The sequence below is a fragment of the Lagopus muta genome, chromosome 2, assembly GCF_023343835.1.
Source record: "Lagopus muta isolate bLagMut1 chromosome 2, bLagMut1 primary, whole genome shotgun sequence".
NCBI classification, from domain to species: domain Eukaryota; kingdom Metazoa; phylum Chordata; class Aves; order Galliformes; family Phasianidae; genus Lagopus; species Lagopus muta.
The window spans coordinates 108701513-108721967 of NC_064434.1; the positions used below are offsets into that span (position 1 = coordinate 108701513).

The 20455-nt window shown below is 43.2% G+C and overlaps 1 long non-coding RNA gene across 4 annotated transcripts in view; it reads right to left on the minus strand.

The window, feature by feature from the left end:
- Positions 1 to 20455, minus strand: part of LOC125689408 (uncharacterized) — a 42541-nt gene that overhangs the window by 12788 nt on the left and 9298 nt on the right. For 3 of the 4 annotated variants that reach the window (XR_007375250.1, XR_007375248.1, XR_007375247.1), the window contains exons 1-2: positions 5956 to 6422; positions 581 to 653 (exon numbers count right to left, since the gene is read on the minus strand). This is a non-coding gene — a long non-coding RNA (uncharacterized LOC125689408). Of the gene's footprint in view, positions 1 to 580; positions 654 to 5955; positions 6423 to 20455 lie in introns of those variants that run through there. The other variant, XR_007375249.1, reaches the window with a different exon arrangement.

The following is a 20455-nucleotide window of genomic DNA, read 5'->3' on the forward strand; positions in this document are numbered from 1 at the left end:
CAATTATAATTAATTGAGCAATCTGACAGAAAGCGTACATCCATACAGCAGAGCAGAAAGTGACACTGTGCACAGAGCCATCCAGGACACTTGAAGGGTTAATTCTGGTTCACTAGACCAAGGACAGTAAATTCTGCCTGTGGCTACCACCAGTCTATTGTATTATTATTGCAGGCTTTAGAAACAGCTTTTAATTTTAACCCATTCCAGCCCTCTCTACTGTCTTCTGTTTGTATGATTGGCACTGAATAAAATTGTATACAATCTTCCTGGTTCAGTAATTTCTTTTCACTTTCAACGTTTACTACATTGTTCAGAAAAAAATAATCCTAGGGACCTGGGCCTTCTTTGCTTATCATTATTAATGCTTAAAGACCAAAATTATTGCCAGAAAACTGGGCCCCTTTCATTTTGTTGTTATCAGCCCTCACTATCTGCTGCAAGGATCACTGAAGAATCCCATCTGTTATGTTTTGGAAATCCTGTCATGACTGCCCAGAGTTCTGACAAACACGTAGACTAAATATAGATAACTGTGTAACTCTTTCCTTCTTCCCAATACCTGCATTTATTCACCTACCTGCATTTTGTAAGTTGGTGTACTGGGAACTGTTTGTGCCTGTACGAGCTGACAAATCAAACCCACTGGTTACCTGTAACGCAAAAATCTCACAATCAACAACATTGTCAGCAATATGCTGAGCACATCATCAACCCATAGGCTGGCTAGAGGGAACCAACTGATGGAGAAGGGATGATATGAGGTAGTGAGGGTGATAGCAGAGGACTGACTCAGTGACCCAGGCAGTCCTTTCAATCCTGTATTTCTACGTTCATGTGTTCATACTGAAGTTGATGGGAGACATTTCCACTGACTTCAAAGGGCTTTTCTGTCCCATTCCATTTCTTTTCAATATATAAATGCAAGAGTAATGTCACGCATGATTTTCATGAGACGTGTTAATATACAACCAGTTCTGGGAGCAGCAGAATGAGTCCAGGTGGATAAACTGCTCATCCCAAAGTGCTAGACATACCAACACCTGAAAAACCTCACCTCCTTTTATCTAAATTGCAGATAAATCCAGAAGTATCACATGTTAATGTCCCATCATCATTAGCCTTAACCAATTATGCCAAATAAATAATCCTATTACCTATTGGTGCTTTTGGCAAGCTACATGGATAGAGTGAACAAATGGCTTGGAGCTGGGGACTGGCTCACCTTCCAGCAGTAGGAAGGATTGCCCTAACACCAATGTCCCTGTTCTCGTGGTGCTTAGAATGAAAGTTCATTTAGTGCATACGGAACAGCACTCATTTGTCAGAGTGGTAAGCCACAAAATGCTTTGAAAGGTGTAGAAGCCTAATATTGATGGCCACAGAAAGAGGAGTGAGAAGAACTGGGAGGCTGTGTATTTATACGGTGTATTCTTCTCTCCTTTTTTTTTCTTTTTTTTTTTTTTTTAACAAACAGGCATTCAGCCTGTTCAGTAGAGTCACTCCAATATGTTATCTAATGGCTCCATCTTTACTTGTGAGATTTCCCATCTGTGGCCAGACTGTGCCACTGCCTCATTCAACTCAGCAAGTGAACAACATTTATTCCCTCATTCACATCTTAGGAGACAGGTCTTGCTCTAGAGCAACAGAAAAATGAGTTGCTCCATAGTCAGGTCTGAACCTTTGCACTTAAGCCAGCCTTTGATGAAACTTCACTTTGGATTTCGACGCTTTTTATAACTGGGCTATCTACTATCTCTCTCTGTGTCCCTTTCTTTGTTCTTTCTGCTGGTATCATTCTGATCTATGTGGTGGTTTCTCATTTTCCTCTTGAGGTTTCTCTATCTGGCTTGTTTTCAAAGCCAAATAACACAAGTAATTATTTATAATCTGTAATTGCCTCAGAAGGATAAATGCTCAGACATGATCAGTCCATTTTGTTATTTTTTCACCTATTATACAGTAGTATCTTCTGCTGTTTGGAAGCTTCTTTACTCTTTTTCTGTCTTTCACCTCATAGCATACTGTAAAGCTATAAGTGATTCATAAAACATGGAAGACTATGTCATGTCCAGCTTGGATCTCCTAAAGCAGTCACTTCCACTGGGTTCATGCTGCCTCGAACCAGGATACTCCATGGATGGATCTGCCATGGGGGCACTGGTGCAGCCACTGCTACTGCTCCTCAGGTTCTTTCTCATTACCAGAACAGAAAAATGACATTATGTCATGAGAAAAGAGATGGTCCAGATGCCAAAGACACCTGATAGGCATTGAGAGATCTGAGTGCTTCATGGCTGCATCTAGATCTCCGCACATACCCACACAGTATCGACTCGAGGAAAGCTGTTGCTTGTTGTACCTGGGAATGTCATTTCAGAAACCACAGCATGGGGAAGGGAGAGATATTGAAGTGCATCTGAGTTTCTGCTCATTTAGTTCAAGGAATGAATATGGGAATATCAGCCTCAGGAATGGGGAATCAGCACTGCTTCAGCTCCTCGTTGTCACCCAGTTGAAGTTTGGTTGCCTTCTACTCCATGGCTTCTAGTTGGCTGGCTTCTAGTCATGGGTGTTAAAGGCCCATGGTTAGAAACAGTCCTTGGGGTCTTGCCATGGCCTTGCTGACAATGTGAACAAACAGAAGAAATTACATGTGACAGAATGGAAGCAAAACATCTAGTTTTGAAAATAAGAGCTTACTGTTCACTCCAGTGTCATGCTCTGCAGACAGCTAACAGCAATCCCAAGAGACTCTTTTGTGCCTCTGAATGAGCGATGCAAGGACACTGGCAAATGTAGCAGACATTCAATATCCAAAAGCAGAAGGGCCTTGCATGAGAAGCAACAGTGTGTCTTCATTTCTGAAACCAACACATTCCCAAGACAGCCTGGATCCACAGGTGGCACCAGTCCAATGGAGTCACACCAATGTATAGACAGATCCCAGCCAGCTTGTATTTGGGTGCAGTTCATGCAGACCTGCAGAACTGCTCCAACTGACTTCATGATTATCTCATCAGTGGCCACATGTCACTGTGGGAACTCAGTCACAGTTTGCCATAATTTTCCTAAAAGGGGAAGGAGGAGGATAAGAGCAGCAAAGCTGAGCTGATTTGTGCTGGCTTCAGGACTACAGTGTGACAAGAGATACCTATGACTGTCACATACAAATTTAGTAGCTAGCATACTTTCATTTTGTTTGATTTTTAGCACAATTCTCTCCACAATATATATGAGTAGAATGCATAAACAAAACACTTGGCACTTGGAGTTTATCTCGGTGAGGGAAAATTTGATTGATGAATAGTAAGTTCAGAAGGTGGCAAATGTTCAACATTGGTCTAAATAACCCTTTGCTGCTTTTTTTTTTTTTTTTTTTTTTTTTCTTCAATTTGTCTTAGTCTTCACTATTCTTGCCTTTAAGTTGCTTTGCTCTAGTCCTTCATTAGTTGCTGGGAAAATAACTGTTCTATTTGTTCCTTACACTGATTCCTTTCATTGATTGGGTTCCTTTCACTGATTGGGTTCCTTTCTTTGATTGGGTTCCTTTCTTTGATTGGGTTCCTTTCACTGATTGGGTTCCTTTCACTGATTGGGTTACTTAGTGCCTGGAAAAGAGGCAGAGAACTTTTGCGTGGTCACATTGCTTCTTGCTTTCTCTTTAACATCACTGTGGGACAAAGCCTGTGAGGCAGACCTTCCTCACAGGATGCAAAATGGTCATTTTAATCCCAATTATTACTATTGTTGCACCACCAAAAGATAGGAGGGGTGCAAAGAGGCAAGCAGAGTGAGGTGGCTTGGGACAAATTCCAGTCAAATTAGGCTAAATGAAAGGAAAAAAAACTATTTTACAGAGAGAGAAACTGAGGCACAGAACCTTACAATGCTCTATGTCCTTGAGAAATACATGAAGAGAGGGGCAGAAGGGCAAATGTTAGACAGTCCTTGAGGCTGTGCCTTAGCAATGAGATCACACAGCCTCTACGTGCAAGCTCAGAGAGAAGGGGCATCTTCCTAAGAGGGAAATCCTTGCTGGGTTGAGCACTTTGCTTGCCTTTCTCTTCTCACTCCTCTCATCCTTCAAAGTACGGAGGATGGTAGGGGGCAAGGTGCTCTTCATCCCACCCCACATCCAGTGGGTACAGGGACTCCTGAGCAGGCCCCCATCACCCACACCCCTCGGCTGGGGAGGAGGGATGCGATTTGTAATTACGATACTTTCATTACCGTCTCTTAGTTCTTTGCACAGTAATGTCAAGAGCTTTGTCTTTGTAGTGTTATTGGCATTTTTCATCATATTCATGAAGTGTGGGTCAATTTTCTTCAAAAGGCTCACTTCGCCAACTTGCCACAAAGACAGACAGTAATAAATTCTACTAGTGCACAGCGAAGGCTTCGTAGCTGCAAGCAACAATAAAAAGCAATGAGCTGGGTATCACTAAGTAACTCCAGTTTACACTGCATTTTCTTCTTTTATTGAAAACTCGGAATATGAATTTATTAATGAATACACAGGCCTACTTTGAAGGGTTGTGGGAGGGGTCCGAGTCAATTTATTTGGTATTCACACAGTGTGCGCCTACATTGTATTGTTTCATCATTTTATGGCCAGGCACAGCTTGTTAGGCTGTGGCCCTCCAGAAAAAAGCAGGCTCATATAGCAACACCTTGACGTAGATGTACAGCTGCTTTCACTGTGGCTGTCTCACCTTTAGCCCTGTCTGTCTACTGCCGGCTTTCATTTTCCGCATTCATACATCAATAAGCTTTGCATGCTGACACCTAATTTTGCAGGCTACTTTGGTTATGGAGGCCGTGTTTTGCATATCACTACCCACCCCCTTCTGACATCTACTGCCTTTAAAGAGGGAGAGAATAGAGAGAGCACGAAAGAGGGATTCTTTTCTTCTCAGCCTAATCAGAGATTTCTTTATATTTGTCAAAAGCAGATCTGCCAAATCAACTTTAATTGATTCTTCCACAGTTCTCATGTATGATTTTTGAAGGACTGGGCTTGTGTTCCAAGACACGGTGTTGTGTTTCAAACAAATATGAGGTTTCTACAGCAAATCAAATTTAGAAGCCAATTAGTTAGCATTTTCCATTCCAATTAAATTTGAGACCTTTCTGATTTTGAAAGGCTTGTGTGTCTGTGCATGTGTACGTATGTATTTGTGTGTATCTGTATCTATTCTATATATAGATAAAGATATGTACGTATAAAATGCTTAAAGTGCCCTCAGTGGTCTAATAAGCAGGGAGGGGCTATATCTACCCATTTTAATATACGTTTTGGAGGAATTTTTTTGTTGTTGTTTATTTCACACACACTTGCCAGCCCTCACTAACCTCTTACACAACACCACGAAGGTTTTTACTTCTCAGCCAGGTGGCTAATATCATTATATCATTGACAACTCATAAAATGTTATAATCTAATTGGGCCTTCCCTCCCCACACATGCACACACTGAAAGCTCACTGTAGCAAGGAAAAGATTAGGGGCAAAAGCAAGATTAATGGTTAAAAAAATGGAAGCAGGCAGAGTCCAGATAGAATACAGTCGCTTAAAAACAAATATAATTTGTATATTAAAATGTGTTTTTACCTAAATAGATTTACTCCAAATAAACCAAGTAGACAATGTAGGGCATTTCCTACTGAGAGCAGCATGTTTCAGCAAAGTCTGTACATTTATTTTCAATTAATTTTTAAATAAATTCCTCAAAAATCAGGGCTCAGGCAGATTTGAACAGAGGCTAATATTGGATCCAGTACTACAGTGATGGGAAAGAAACAAAAGCTTGTTTAGATCAGCTAGAACATGCACAGTCACAGTCAACCATACAACTATCCCAAACAGTGGTGTGCCACAGAGCAGGGATCTGCCTGGCATCTAGGATATGCCAGCCACACATGATGTCAATCAGCAATCAGTGAGTTTTACCTTCCAGGGCTGCCTGAACGACCTCAAGGCAGACGGACAACACAGCTCCAGCTGACCCACTGCTGCTCTCTGCCAAGGACTCACCACCACAGTGAGGAATGCATGCACTCAGCAAACCTCAGGTGGGAACAACCACTCGCCTGCATTCCTTTGGCAGAGAGATTAATTTGTTTGTTCCTGTTATAAAACGTAAAGAAACAAAGACATGAGAAAAGGTGAGAAAATCCAGACGTATTTTGTCAGTAGGGAAACACAATAAATGCCAGGTTGTACCAGCTTGGAGCTGGTACACCTGTGCTTTGTACTCCGTCCTACCACACGTGACTACCAGCTCAAAAGCAGCAAAATGAGAAATTATGGTGGCAATCAAGCACTACTCACATACTCACAGTGTCACACCCGATGTCAGTTAGCACGGCTGTTTACATAATTGTTATACAAAAGGAAAATCTACAGTGCTACACAGCCCTCAGATTCACATTCCTGGTTGGCCGTTGTTTTTTGGACTGTCTGGCATGCACAAAATAAAATCCATGGGAAATCTGTCTAGCACCAGATCTTTGATGAATCAATATTAGGATAATCTTTATATATGGTTTTAGATCGAATTTTTCAAGTGAGCTTCTCTTTACACTCGGGTAAGCCTTTGCTCACGTGCCTGTTGGGTGGAAAAATGCTCAGATTTGCCTATGGCTTAAATTTTAATTTGACTGAATGGACAAGTTGAGAAGAGAAATTTCAGAGTACACAAACATTTTGAAACTTTCAAAGCCAAACTGTCTTAAGCTTTTCCTATGAAATCTCTTCTACTGTGAGATCCCTTAATTACTGGTTGGCATTAAACCAAAAGGGTTCAGCATTGAAATAAAACTCTGAAAGCAACGTTGAATGTTAAACTGGCCTTCTAAAGTTTTGTTTATCCTTTCTTTTTAGATCAAAAAAGTCTAGAATTTCATTTTTTTACTCAAGTGATGATCAACGTTTCTTCTGTGATTCAGGATTTCTGCAATAACACGTCAAGTCCTCTACTTTTCTCTTGTGTGCTCAGTGCTGTAAAAAGGCCTTCAAGGTACAGAATGATAGGGGAAAATCAGAGAATGCTCCTCTCCATGCCACAGTGCCACACAACATCACCACTGCAAGGAGAGGATGTCCTCACTGCGTCACCTCTGGGAGCAGTGGTTGCTCCAGGACCTCCTCCATCTGGAGACACTCAGCATAGCAGCTGAGGTGGGCTCCTGGTCAGAGCAGAACCTCCACTAAATGCATGCCAGACCACACATGCAGCAAAAACAATGGTGCTTGATGAGTGATTAGGCTTCATTGTCTGCAAGTGCTCATACCAGAGAGCACTTGTGTACAGTGCACTGCAGTGTTGTGCGTTAAGGTCTTTCTGCATTTGTCATCTCAGGGATATTTAATTGTAAGGTAAGCACAAGAAAAAGAAAATTGCAAGAGGAGCACAGGTTGGTTTGACAACAGTTGCAAGCGGTGCCCCTGCTGCAGGAACAGTCTTGGGAAATCAAGATGGGCATATGAACGTGTCTGATCAGAGTTGTCTTTAACTGTGACCAAAACCAGAGCTGAAGATTTCAGCCATTTTTTGATTTATGAGCCCTTACACTTCCAGTGGAGACATGCTTGCTTGAAACAGGGAATTAAAGCCTCCTGCAAAAAGGCCTTTCTCGGTTGTCTTTCCATTGCTTTTTAGAAAGGTGGCTCAGAGATGCGCTAGGGCACATGGCCCACAGCTGGAAGCCTGCAGGCAAAGAATGAGCAAAGGGATGGGGACAGAGACAGGTAGCATCTGAGTCTGGGGCTTAACCATCCGTCATTCCATTTCCATCTAACGGTGGTGGAAAGTAATAAAAAGAGGCCTTCGTTTTCCCTCACAATTTTAAGGCTAACAAGGACTATTAGATCATCTGTTCTGACCTTTTACATCTAGAGGCCACAGATTTCCTTCAGCCTATGAGTGCCTCTGTAAAATAACAGCCCATATTAATTTCTATCACCAGTGAGGGAAATAAGCCCTCTCCAATCAGAAATGGATTTGTCTGAGGCTCGGTATTTGCCACCATTGGCACTCTCACTGCTCACATCCTTTCTAAGTACTATTTTCCTGACGTATGTCCACATACATGTTGTTAAAATACTGGGAATATTTACATTATAGTGGCGTCCCATTTTGGCCAGAGTCTGTGTCCGCAGTAAAAAAGGATCTCCAATGCGAAGGCTTCGACAGACTAACAAAACAAGGCCAAAAAAAAAGCCATACGAAAAAAGAAATTGTCATTCTCCCCATCTCACATAAACCCAATGAGATTAAATGATTAGTCAAGAGTCACCCAAAAGTTGGTGGCAGAGATGGAGCTGAAAGCTTCTTTCTTGAGTCAAATTCAGAGTTTTAATCACCCTTACACCCTTCCTTTCCCTTCATTGCTTTCATTTATCATTTCAGGCTAGGCAGACTGCATTGAAATGATGGCTTTGTGAAGCATAGAAACACCGTTTTACGGGCAATAAACAATAAATATGAACCTGAGAGACATCTCCAGGAAACCACCCTTCCAAAAATGAGTCCATTTTCCTTTTTTTTTTTTTTTTTTTTTTTTTTTTTGCCTAGAAGATGGCAAAAACCTTCCCTTCTCCTCCTGCCCACCCTCTCCAGGCTCAGCCTATGTTGACTGCACCAGCTCCCCTGTGCAGTGCAGGGATGGGGATGGCACAGCATCCCATGGCATGGCTGCAGGATGGCACTGAGCACTTCTGCTTCTGCCAAGATGCCCTGGCTGCCACAGCCATTACCTCTGCCAGTGCACCAGAGAATCAGTGGTGCAATTTCATTTCGGTGCTGCTAACTAATTATTAACTGGAGGCTCAGCATTCAGGGTGCAGACAATGGGATCAACCAGGCACCGCTCCACTGGCGGGGGGGGCACTGCTGTAGACATGAGTTCTTTTTAACTATGGTGCAGAGGAATCAGCCCTGCAGAAGCAAACTGGAAAGTATTCAAAATTCTGATTAATAACCAGAGCATTTTTTTCCAGTTTTTCTCCAAATTCCCACCCCCCTCCCCCAAGACCCCAACTGTTTTTTCATCTGTAGCACCAAAACCCACATGCACTTTACAGAATGGGATAAATTGTTTTGTCTTATGGGACTGCTCCACAACAGTCACTTACACAGAGCAGAGCCCTAAACCAGATTCGAATCCAGACTTCTACATATTTTGCGTGTGGATCCAGATTTAAGCTTTGAGAATGACTCATGGATGGTCTTAGCCTTTGGCAACTGCAGGCAGTACAGTACATAAACCTCTCTACAGTCTGGAAAGGATCTGTCAGGGCTGGGGTCCGGGCTTCACTATTTCAGGCCTCCACTTGATATGACAGCTCGCTTTGTGCAAATGCTGAACCCATAGGGTATCTGTGTTATCTCCTCTCCTTAAGAAAGCATTTTATCTCCAAAAAGTGGAAAATGTGCTTTAGAAGCTAAAAGGATCAGTTGAGGACTTGTTGCTTGTATTAACAATCCGTCTTGTTGAGATTATTGTAGCTGCACAACTGTTAAGATCAAGTGGGGACAAGCAGAACCTAACCCAACTCACAGTTACATCCATGAGGTTGCAACTGTTTTTCCCTCTTGGTGGCTGTCTGGAGGTGTCACTATTTCTACTAAAGACCACAATGGAAACCACACTTGTCCTGGGGAGGTCGCAGAAATGTTTCTTTTCACAAGAGGTCAGCTCATGGTCAGTTTTCACCACGAATCCCAGGACAAAACAAATTTTTGCAAGGAGACATTGACTCCTATATCCTCTAGCATTCAAACCTTACTGGCTTTGTTACCTTCTGAGCCACTTATCAGGTCAGGTTCACTCAGAAAGTGGCTCCAGGTTCATAAAGAAATTGGATGCAACCTTTCGCATGACTTTGCAAGGTGTTTCTTCATTTGTGGCAGCCACTGATTAAGGTGTTTCCACCTCAAAGAAAAAACTAAGAGGAATTTTTGTTCAAAACAATTTTGGATATTTTGATAGAAGTGCTTCCTCCTGGAATATCTTTGCTCCACACAGGGGATTTCGTGCTCTACGACCTCTTCTGGCACCTATCAGAGGAGGCACCTCAGTGCCAGCTGGAGCCTCACTGCTCTCTTACAGTCTCTCTACCAGGAAAACTCATAGCTTGCATAGCCAAGGGATGGCAAAGAGTCAGCAGCCACACCATGGCTGAGCAACCTGGGGGCAGCAGCTCCTCCTGGACACACAGTACACAAGAAAGAGCTGCTGCTCCCAGGGGTAAGGGAGAACACATGACATCACAGTGGTCACTTCCAGGGCCAGAGAAAGTAGGCTGGCACATCCACAGAGCAAGTGCACATCAGGGTATGAAACAGCCCTATGCAGTGGTGCCATACCTGCAGGGAAACACTTCCTGGAAATGGAGATATAAAAAGGAGACGACATTCCCCAGGGGCTGGAAAAATGTTATATGAATCATACTGGGCTTCACTCAGGAAACGTCTCTTTTAGTGAAATTCTGTACCAAAGACATATATTTTTAAATTAATACTTTTTTTTTTTTTCTTTCCATTTCCAATACACTGGTAGTGCTTTTTCACTGAGCAGTTATTAAAAAGAAGGAAGATATAGTCTTGTACTTGGGTAATGACTTTCCACCACTATTTCTCAGTCTTCTCATGCTCCTTCCCCTTCTCCCTTCAGCCTCCCAGTTGGAGCCATGGTGCGCCTGGTCCCAGCACTGTGGGTTTGGTGCACAGGTGTATCCAATGCACCATCCATACAGGCCATGGCAGTACAGGGGACAATGCTCTCCAAACATGTGCATGCAACTCCAGTCTGTCCCCAGGATACATGGAGCCCTTCCAGACTCCATCCATTGCATCCATGATGACAAGGTGTCACGGGATGTTGTGTTTTACTCTCACCAAACCGTGTTGCTAGGACAACTTTTATTATCATACATAAAGTGAATAAAGGATGAAACCAGACACAGCGTGCTGATTTGCTGTAACTGTGATCTGCGATGAAAAGCTCTAGTTTATACCACAAATGAATTTTGCAGGGATGGTATCGATGCTACCAAGTGCTGCAGAAGCATATTTCACAAAGCTGCCTGGGCCTGGCATGAAGATCATGGCACTTTAAATAGTGAATTGGTTATTGTGATGTTTGTGAGAGGCGAACAAGAGGGAAAGTCACTTTCAAGCACAGCTCAGTGCTCTTTTAATGAGGAATGGGGTCTTCTTTGGAGTCATCCAACTACTGAGGAGGAGCTGACACCCTTAGTAGTCAACATTCTCGGAAGGGCTGACAGCCCCAGATAAATCAGTTTGTGTACTTCCTCCCCTGCTCACATCACCTGCAGTGACATGAAGGCACTAATTTCCTTTGAGAGGGAGAGAGATGGATGCACACATACATTCCAGGCTTGTTGATCCCTCAGTGCAAAATTAACAAAAACAGGCTGGGGAGAGCTCTGAGTAGGCACAGCACTTTGTCAAGAGGAAGGTCTCGCTGTGGGGCAGAGCCATGTTCATAATCTGGTAATGTACAGGTATGCATACAGCAGCATCACATTCAGCTCTGGGCAGAAGCGACTCTGACACACGCAGGGCATGCACAGGAGGGGTAGCACCCCAAGGCCACGCTCCCCAACTCCATCCCCTCAAACACTCCCCTGGTGCAAGCAGAGTGATTGCCATGTGCTGATAGGTGGTGACTGCAAGGCATGCTCCCAAAGCTGAGCCAATGGGTGCCTGATGGGGCTCAGACCCACAGCACATTCTAGGGCCATTTGCCCTCTGAAGATATGCACAAGAATCTGAATTTATCTGACCTCTCAACTTGTGCTTTCCTAAGCTGTGGTATTCCTGTGATGCATCAGTTCATGTCAGTTAAGTCACCAATGATTTCATTGCACATGTTTGTATCTATCTATCCGTATATACATACACATACATAAAGAGATGAGATGTGATCAATCACAGCAATGATATGGAAAAAGAAAATGAAAAGGAGGCATTTGCCTGACCACCATTCCAAAGAAATTAGACATTTGCACTGCAGGTAGATACGTGTGGCCATGTTCACACACATAAAGTTGTAAGTGCACCTATACACATGTGCACACATGATTGTGTACCCGTGCTCCCGTGATTTCCCAGCTAAACCTCTGCTCCCTGGGGCCCTCAGCAGAGCAGCTGATCCCACTCCATGGCCTGAGGAGGGAAAGCCAAGCAGTGCTGAGCCCCACAGAGCATTCTGGGGGCAGCAAGCCAGGCCTGCTGCTCCCTGTTTTGTGGCAGGCAGTTGCCACCCTCGGCTGTACTCTGTGCTGGTGATGTAGGGTCACACATGGCCAGGCAAGAATGCCCGTTGTGTTTGCACTACACTGGGCTGCTTTTTTCATTCAATGTTGAGCATTGCAGGGGAAATGCTCTTTTGTGTGTAAATAACTATTAGATGCTTTTCTTTTTTTTTTTTTTTTTTAAAGCAAAAAAAAATTCATAAAATAAAGCAGACAGGATTCATTTATATGAAAAATAGAGGGATTAAACATAGCCAATAAATTATAATAAACTGTCCACAGTGAACAATGCCACCAGATGACCATAATGGAGATCCAGTGCTCTCGTGCTTTTATTAAAAGAACAAAGCACTGCAATTAAATGTAAAATCCAGTAATATGTCATCGTACCTTAAGCATCCTTTTCTCATTCATTGAACACTGTCCTCTGATTTAATTGAAGCCTCTGGCCCCTCTGAGACGGCAATAGTTCTCACTCTAGGCCAAGTTTAGCATTTCATTATTTAGTAATCTGAGATGGAGTCATGCTATTGACTCTCAAGCAATCTTCTTTGCTTCTTATAACAAAAAGGATGCCCACAGAAATAATTGATACCACATTCTCCTCTCTTGTAAATCGTCCCTCAGTGGATTGCAAGAAGAGGTTTTTGATTTAGTCTTAAGAATAACAAAAGTTGGGTATATTTTTCACTGATGACCCCCATATGACATGTCCATAACCCCTTTCACAACAGGAATGTTGGCCTAAAGGCATTTCAGCAGCTAAAATGAGTGACTAGAGGCTTTCCAGGTTTTGTTATATATTTTCAGTGGATAAGTGATGCCTTCCTGCCAGAAAGCCATTTCTTTCTATAGAATAACACACACAGACCTGATCTTCTCTGGAGCTGGCGGTGCCAGTGCCTCATCGAGGCAATCAGCCACTGAGGCAGATTCACTGAGGTTTTGCAAGGTGGCAATGGGCTGAAGCAGCACAGACTACAGGGCAAGTGACCAGGACCCAATGTGTACCAGTGCTGAGAGTGGCATCAGCAACTCCTGGCCCCACAGCAGTCAGTCTGTGGGGAGAGCCTCTGCCAGCTCTGCTGCTGGGGATGAGCTGGGCCCCACTGCTTCTCCTGCAGTGAAAGGTACCAGCCTGTAGGATGGCCTCAGCACCCAGGAAAGCCAGCTCCCCAGATGTCTCTTGCTGAATGTGTAGGGGACAAGGAGACGCAGTTTGCGCTGGTGATCTGTAAGATGCTTATGGCACTGATGAAGACAAGATCTCACCGAGACAGCTAGAAGAGCCATGCCCAGGAGGCAGAAAGGCCTTTGGAAACCTGTGACATTGCCACCAAGCACTGCAAGCATGACACCTGGCTGGGGGAGAGCCCCCACGACAAACCCGCATCGCTGCCAAGGACATCAGTGGGAATCACACGGATGTGGGAACGGAGCTGCACCTTGTGGCCCAGACCTATGCCCTCACTCAAACTCAGCTGCATGTAACTCTGTACAGTCCATTTGCTGTGTTAAATATTTCAAATTTTAGAATGTCGGGGTTACAGCCAGAACAACGAATGATAGGGGTAAGACTTTAATTCAGGCAGTCCTGTGAGAGGCATGGGGAAGGAGGAGAAACACACCATGACTGTACTTGGGAGAATTATTTGACTGCAGGACCAAACCCTACCAGGGCAGTGTCAGTTGTTTTGTTTGTTTGCTTCTCTCCTCCCAGTACTCAAATTACCTCCAGGTTCTGAGATCCATTAGACTAATTAATATTAAGAACATATGCATATGCAGATTAGGCCATGGGGCCCATATATTTCACTTTACACGACAGCTTGGAGTGTAGTTGCATGAGTCAATCAAATGCCATAAATTTGCTAAGCACAAGAGATCATTAATATTAATTGGGGCCTGGGCACTGTGCAGTAGCCCATGCCACCATTAGAAATGGACCCCTTGCTTTAATCGTTCAGCAAATTTTTGTATTATTATTTTTTTTAATCAGTACCTATGTCGTGTTTAAAATATGTATTTTTTTTCTGGGTAGCCTTCAGAACAGTATCCGAATTGTATTAAAAAATACAGAGCAGACCTTTTCTAAGACAGATGGCACACAATGAGGTTAAAAAAAAGTATCTCGAGATCCAACCAGCAAGAACAAAAAAAAAATTGCTTGCATTGTTGTTTTCATTATCTTGCTTCTGTCATTTCATGAGCTTTGTATCTTGCAAGGAAAGAAAGAAGGGAGAAAAACTGTGAAATTAATCTTTTGTGCATGGCCTGATAAAGAAGAGACATGCTCAGACAAAAGATAGACTGAGAGAAGGTACTGTGATTGATGACTAAAGTAAAGGTGTCAGAAGAGTATTATGTAAATTACGGGAGGCACAGACCATTGAGGAGAGAGAGGGAGGGAGAGGGGAAGCCAGAGAGAGAGAAAGGACTGCAGAGTCGATGTCACCACGATGCCGGTCCCCCAGCGCCCATTCCTCGCCATCTCTCATCTCCCAGACAGCTTGCTCACCTTCTATGTGGTTTGCACAGCGTAACAAAGGAGGAAAAGCTGTCAGCATTGGCAAGATTACAGCCCAAAGTGGCACTTGGTCTCACGGCAACTGACACAAGTGGGCAAGGTGGAAACTTTGAGGAAGGTGACCTCAGCACTTCTGTGTGTCAGTGGTGACTGGGAGTCTGCGCGCCGCTGTGTCAGAGCCGGGAGCCTGCAGAACGGGCCCAGGTCTCTGTGTGTTTTGCACCTGGCTCTGTGACCCAATTCGTGCCCAGCCCGTGGCACACTGACAACCCTGACAGTCCTTACAGAGCAGCAGGCACTGCCTGCTCTGTGCCCACATCCTTCAGCCAAGCCCATGTGCACCCCACACCCAAGCAGACAGAAAGGCAGGGGCCGTATCTTTGTCCCGATTCAATTTGATCACTGGCTTTTATTCAAAAACTTAGTTCTCCAAAGTGAAAAGCTACTGTGAACGGTTCATCTATCGCATCCATGGTAAGGAGTGAAAGAAGTGTTGAAGGGGAAAAGAATGCCCAACTGGTGTGGATGCAGTGCCCCATTGTACACTGTGGATGCAGTGCCCCATCCACACACACCGCCTGGAGCTCCGGGTGCAGGGCACCTCCTACACTTTCACTAAGTACCCCAACATCCATTTTTGGAAAAAAAAGCACATTTTCTCCCCATTTAACTTTTCTTTTTTTTTTTTTTTTTTTTGACTCTTTTTGCACCACGAGTGCAACAGTTGGAAAAATGTAAGATTAAAAAGTGGCGGCTATTTCTATAACATCAATTTGTCCCCTAAAGAGTGAAATGATAAAATGGGTGGAAAAAAAAAAAAAAAAAACAACCAGATGTCCTGGGCACCAAGCTCTGTGCAAATCAGTTTTTAAAGTATCAGTGAATTCACATTTTAAAGAATACTTTAGTTTGCAAGATTGAAATTCTTTTTAAGAAGAAACTCTCAAAGGAAGTTGTCATTTTAGGCTGCACAAACCCAAACCCTTCCAAAATCAGGTGCTTAGAAAAAAATTGAAGCACTATAATAATTTAAATTGTTCCCCTTTGCACATGCCCAGAACCCAAATCCCTTCTCTAACTGAAGTGCTTATATAAAAATTTGACAGCTCTTATAATTTTAAATTGCTCTACACTGAGTATGCCCAGAACCTTGATCACTTCCAAATTCAAGGGCTTATAAAAATTTGAAGCACTCCAATAATTTTAAATTGCAATGCACAGTGCAGAGTGATTTAAAATTATTGGACTGCTTCAATTTTTTTAAAAGGTCTTCAATTTGGAAGTGAGTCAAGCAGCATTCTAATACAGTAGTTTAAGACATACTGTACTGATCTAAAATTTACCATCTAAAAATAATGAAAATTAAACCAAATGTACTATTTTAAAAGTGCGGATGGTTTTCCCAAACACACCTAGGAAACACAGTAAACCACAACATCAGGCAGCTTAGTTTTTCCTCTCAAAAAGTTAAGTGTGAAGAGTGAAGGAGGAGATGCTTGAAAGGAAAGCATAGCTGCAAGGCCAGTCCTGGCACAAAGGCTGAGCAGCACAAGACCACATAGGGAAAGCACAGAGACACCCAGGCTGCTGCAGAATGGGAGGCTTGGTGCCAATGGGAGGCTCAGTGCTCATGCTGCAGGAGCCCTACTGGTGGCATGGCTGCAGCCATCCCTGTGCACACAGAGTGAAGCATTCTCACCAAATCACCTCCTCCGGATTTGTGAGGCACAGAGTAGCTGCCTTGCTGGGGTGCCCCTGGCAGAGGCAGTCATATCTAAGACTGGACAGGGCTACTGAAAGCAAAGGGTGGGCTTAGATAGTCGACAGAGCTATTGGTTATAGACCAGCATGTTTTTGGATGGTGTTCCTGTTTCCTCTTGAGCCATATGCTTTCCAGCGAGGATGCACAGCACGTTGACCTGTGCTTGGTTCAAAGAACTGACTCCCAACTGCTTGTCCGTGAAGAGTAGAAATACAGAACTTCCACTGATGTTAGGCACTATCTCTGAAAGTCTTTTTGGCAGCTATTCATTTCCCTTTAAAACTTTGCCCATTTTTGGAGGTGATTTAAATTAATAACCTGTTTCAGATCACAATTGAGACGCCTGTTTGGTATTTCTGTTGTGCATACATAATTTGAATGATGGGAGGGAAGGAAGCAATGCCATTTAGCTGGCTGGAAGACTTTTTGTGTTCCAGAAATGCAAGTCTCTTCTCAGGAGTGAACCTTAAGCATTACAAGAGTTTCTTCAAAAAAATCAGTTTTGACATCCTGAAATAGGGAAGGAAAAAGCTTGAAGTCACCACATTTTCCATGCATTCATGAACATCTTGCAATGTAAAAGTGTTTCACAACGGGGGCCAGGCTCTATTTCATCTTATAACAAGTTGGGAATCCTGCCTATTTGCAGCTTATTTGGTCTGTTTGATAACAGGGACACCATGTCTTTGGCTGCAAGCTTCATTTTTAAGCCAGGGTCTTGTGGCCTTCTCTGTTGTCTTTTGTTTCTATTAAGTTAAGGCTCACAGGAGACAACAGAAGGATTCCTTATGCCTACCTCCAGGGCAATAAAGGAGACTTGTTAAATTTTTATTATTATCTATTCAAAATGAGCATGCTTGGACAAAAAGAGAGATGGCACCTGGGGCAGCGCAGTCTCTAATGTGAATTACCAGCAGAGAGAACCTGTGGAAGCCTGAATCAGCCAGAGTGAGTAGAACAAGTAGGGAAAGTTTGGGCAGAGATGGTGAACAGGTATGTTTATGGAATTGAAGGGTCTGTTAGTATCGGGTCCAGCTCAAGGAGAAGGAAAATAAATCTGCAGGGGAGGATAGTCCCTGGACTAGGAGGCCCTAGGACAGCCTGGGAGCTTCCTAAGTAGCTGAAAGATATTTTCACCTGAGCCATGCTACTCACTCATCTGCATCCAGCAATGTGAGCTCTTCCACAGTCAAAAATGCTCCATTAAAGAAACATTATAACTTTTCCTTTTCAGTTAGAAAAGCATTTTTGTCATTTTTTATTTGCATCTCTCTGGTCAGAATAATTTGTTCTACAGGGCAAGGTCAGAGCAAGAAGTCCCTGTCACAGCAGGATAAAGATAAATTATGTCCACTGATGATCCTACACCATCAAAGTGCACTCTTACACAATAGAGTCGTGATTTATCATATAAGAAGTATCTGCTTTGAAAAAAAAAAAATGGTGCAAAGAGGTTTTATTCAATAGGCTGTAATGGCGAGCTGTTATGGTCTATCAGGTGGATAATGTGCATCTTAAAATACTGTGTAAATACATATTTCTATAATAGCCTGTTACATTTCCAAAGAAGCCGTTGCAGACTGCATTTGAAGTGAGAAGGAACTCACAGGAGATGGGCTCTGGCACTTTTTTCCCTCAGCAGGAGGTGGGCAATGACAATTCCTCGTAAATTAGAGAGGAAAAATATTATTTTCTGATTCACGTGAACAATAAAAAACAATGGGAAGCAGCACACAGAGAACTCTGACTAGAAGGAAGGGAGGTAAGCGTTAATGTGATGAGAGCACTGAGAGAGCTTTGCTCTCTCCTACAGTCAACAGATTTCCTTGCATCCCAACCGAGATGGCAGCATTACATGAGTGTTCTCCATATTTTCTTCCCAAGAGCTGATTGAATTATTTGTTGTGAATAAAATTCACAGGAGATTTGATCCTGAAAATGCCTGTGTATAAGAGCAACCAGACACCTGAGAGCAGGACTTTTCTTATCACACCCACATATCCCAAAGTATGACAGAGACATTAATTACTGAAAAGTAGTTATTCACGTGAAACTGAATTGGACAGTTTTTCTGGCTTGCAAATATCTATATAGGATTGCCAGCCACTCGTAACATGTTACTCGTGATCCACGTCAGACAGACAGTGTTGGCTCCTCAACCACCAGGAGTTTCACAGCGGTGAATAAAAATCCCAAACTGAAATAGCACACAGGTGGAGTTCCTAGAATGTGCAAAGTTCCTTCCCGCTGACTGAGCAGGGCTACAATGGCCCATAAACAAAAGCAAGGTGATCAGATGTTTCTGCTTAAAAAAGGCAAAGAACTTGCAACTTGATTCATACCCCTCTGCTTCCACCATAGAAGATGACAAGACCTCATGCAGGCTGTCATGAAGAGCTGCAGTCCTGCAGGCACCAGCACAACCTGACATGCAGCATGGCTTCCTGTCCTGCAAAGTTTCAAGTGATGCCTCTGCAGCACTGACACAGGGGCACCTCAGCCAAGCAGAAATGCAGACCGACAGCCAACCAGCACACTGTACTTCTCTGCCTATTTGCCCTTATTTTGGTATTTACATTTCATGCCATCCCTCTTGCAAAGCACATATATAATCTTTTATTGTAGTGCTGGAAAAAGATTCTCTATTATTTGCAATTATTTCCTAATTTGGCCAATATGAGAGGTTATTGCTGCAGAGAAGAATGAACAAAAGCATATCTAAGGCAAATAAGTGCTAGTAGTAAAGTTTAAAAAGAGCACAGATGAAGATTAATAACCTCAGAACTCAGAGCCCACAGGATTTGAAACCAGTAACAGGATGTTACAGAGCAAGAGAAAAGAGCCAGGGAACTTTTGTTATGGTACCCAAAGCCACACACAACTTCTCAGGCCATGAGCATTCCCTGTGAACCAGCCCTGATGTCAAGGAAACGGGGGTGATTTGTGATATTTTTTTTTTTCTACAGAGTTTCAGGTGAGCATGTTTTCTGATGTAGCTGAAAGAAATGCAGGGAGCACGCACTCATAGGCCCTGGAGGCTTTAAAGGACAAAAACAAGGGTTTCCAAGTAAGGTGGAAGCAAAGCAGGCTGGATGGACAAAGGACCATGAAGTCAGTGGGAGTTCCTCAGCTGAACCCAGGGCTTGGCTCGTGCCCTGAGCAGGTGAACAGCAGTTGCACCACCATACTGAACGTTGACTGTCCATACGGGAAAGGGACACATGTGGAGAGGGAAGGCCACGATCCCAACAACCAGGAACTGCATGTGAGCTCTGCTACCATCACATCTTGCCCCACTGCAATAAAAATGAAGGAGGACACTCTGCAGACAGCTGGCAGATGTGTGAGCTCACACAAACACAAAAAAGAGCACATCAGAACCACAGACACTGCTTGTGGAAGGCACCGGCACAAATATTTGCACCCGCACAACGGCTGCCAATATCGCGGGATAAAGCAATTAGGACTCACCACTGAGTTAACAAAGGCAATGGAGAGATGATTAAAAATACTTTGCTAAGGAGAAAACAGTTTTAGTCACATGCATACTGAGATGTCACCATTTAATAAAATGACAAAAACTATCTATCACATATGCATGAACACAGAACAATATAAAGAGGTTAACAGAAATTGATGGCATCCCAGCTTTAATTTTACACTGAATCGGAGTCTTTGGTGATTGAAATAGACAAAGATGTATAGGGTTATCTTGTTGAAGAGGCTTTGCTAATTACTGGCACTTGTCATTTCTCCATAGCTTTATCTAAGTCAGGAAGGCTAACTAGCTCTTTTTCCCCAGCGTGCATTGTTTGTTCAGTAGGCTTTGTGCTGAGAAAGCTTTTTTCATAACTGCACCTCATTATTAACGGGTTCAT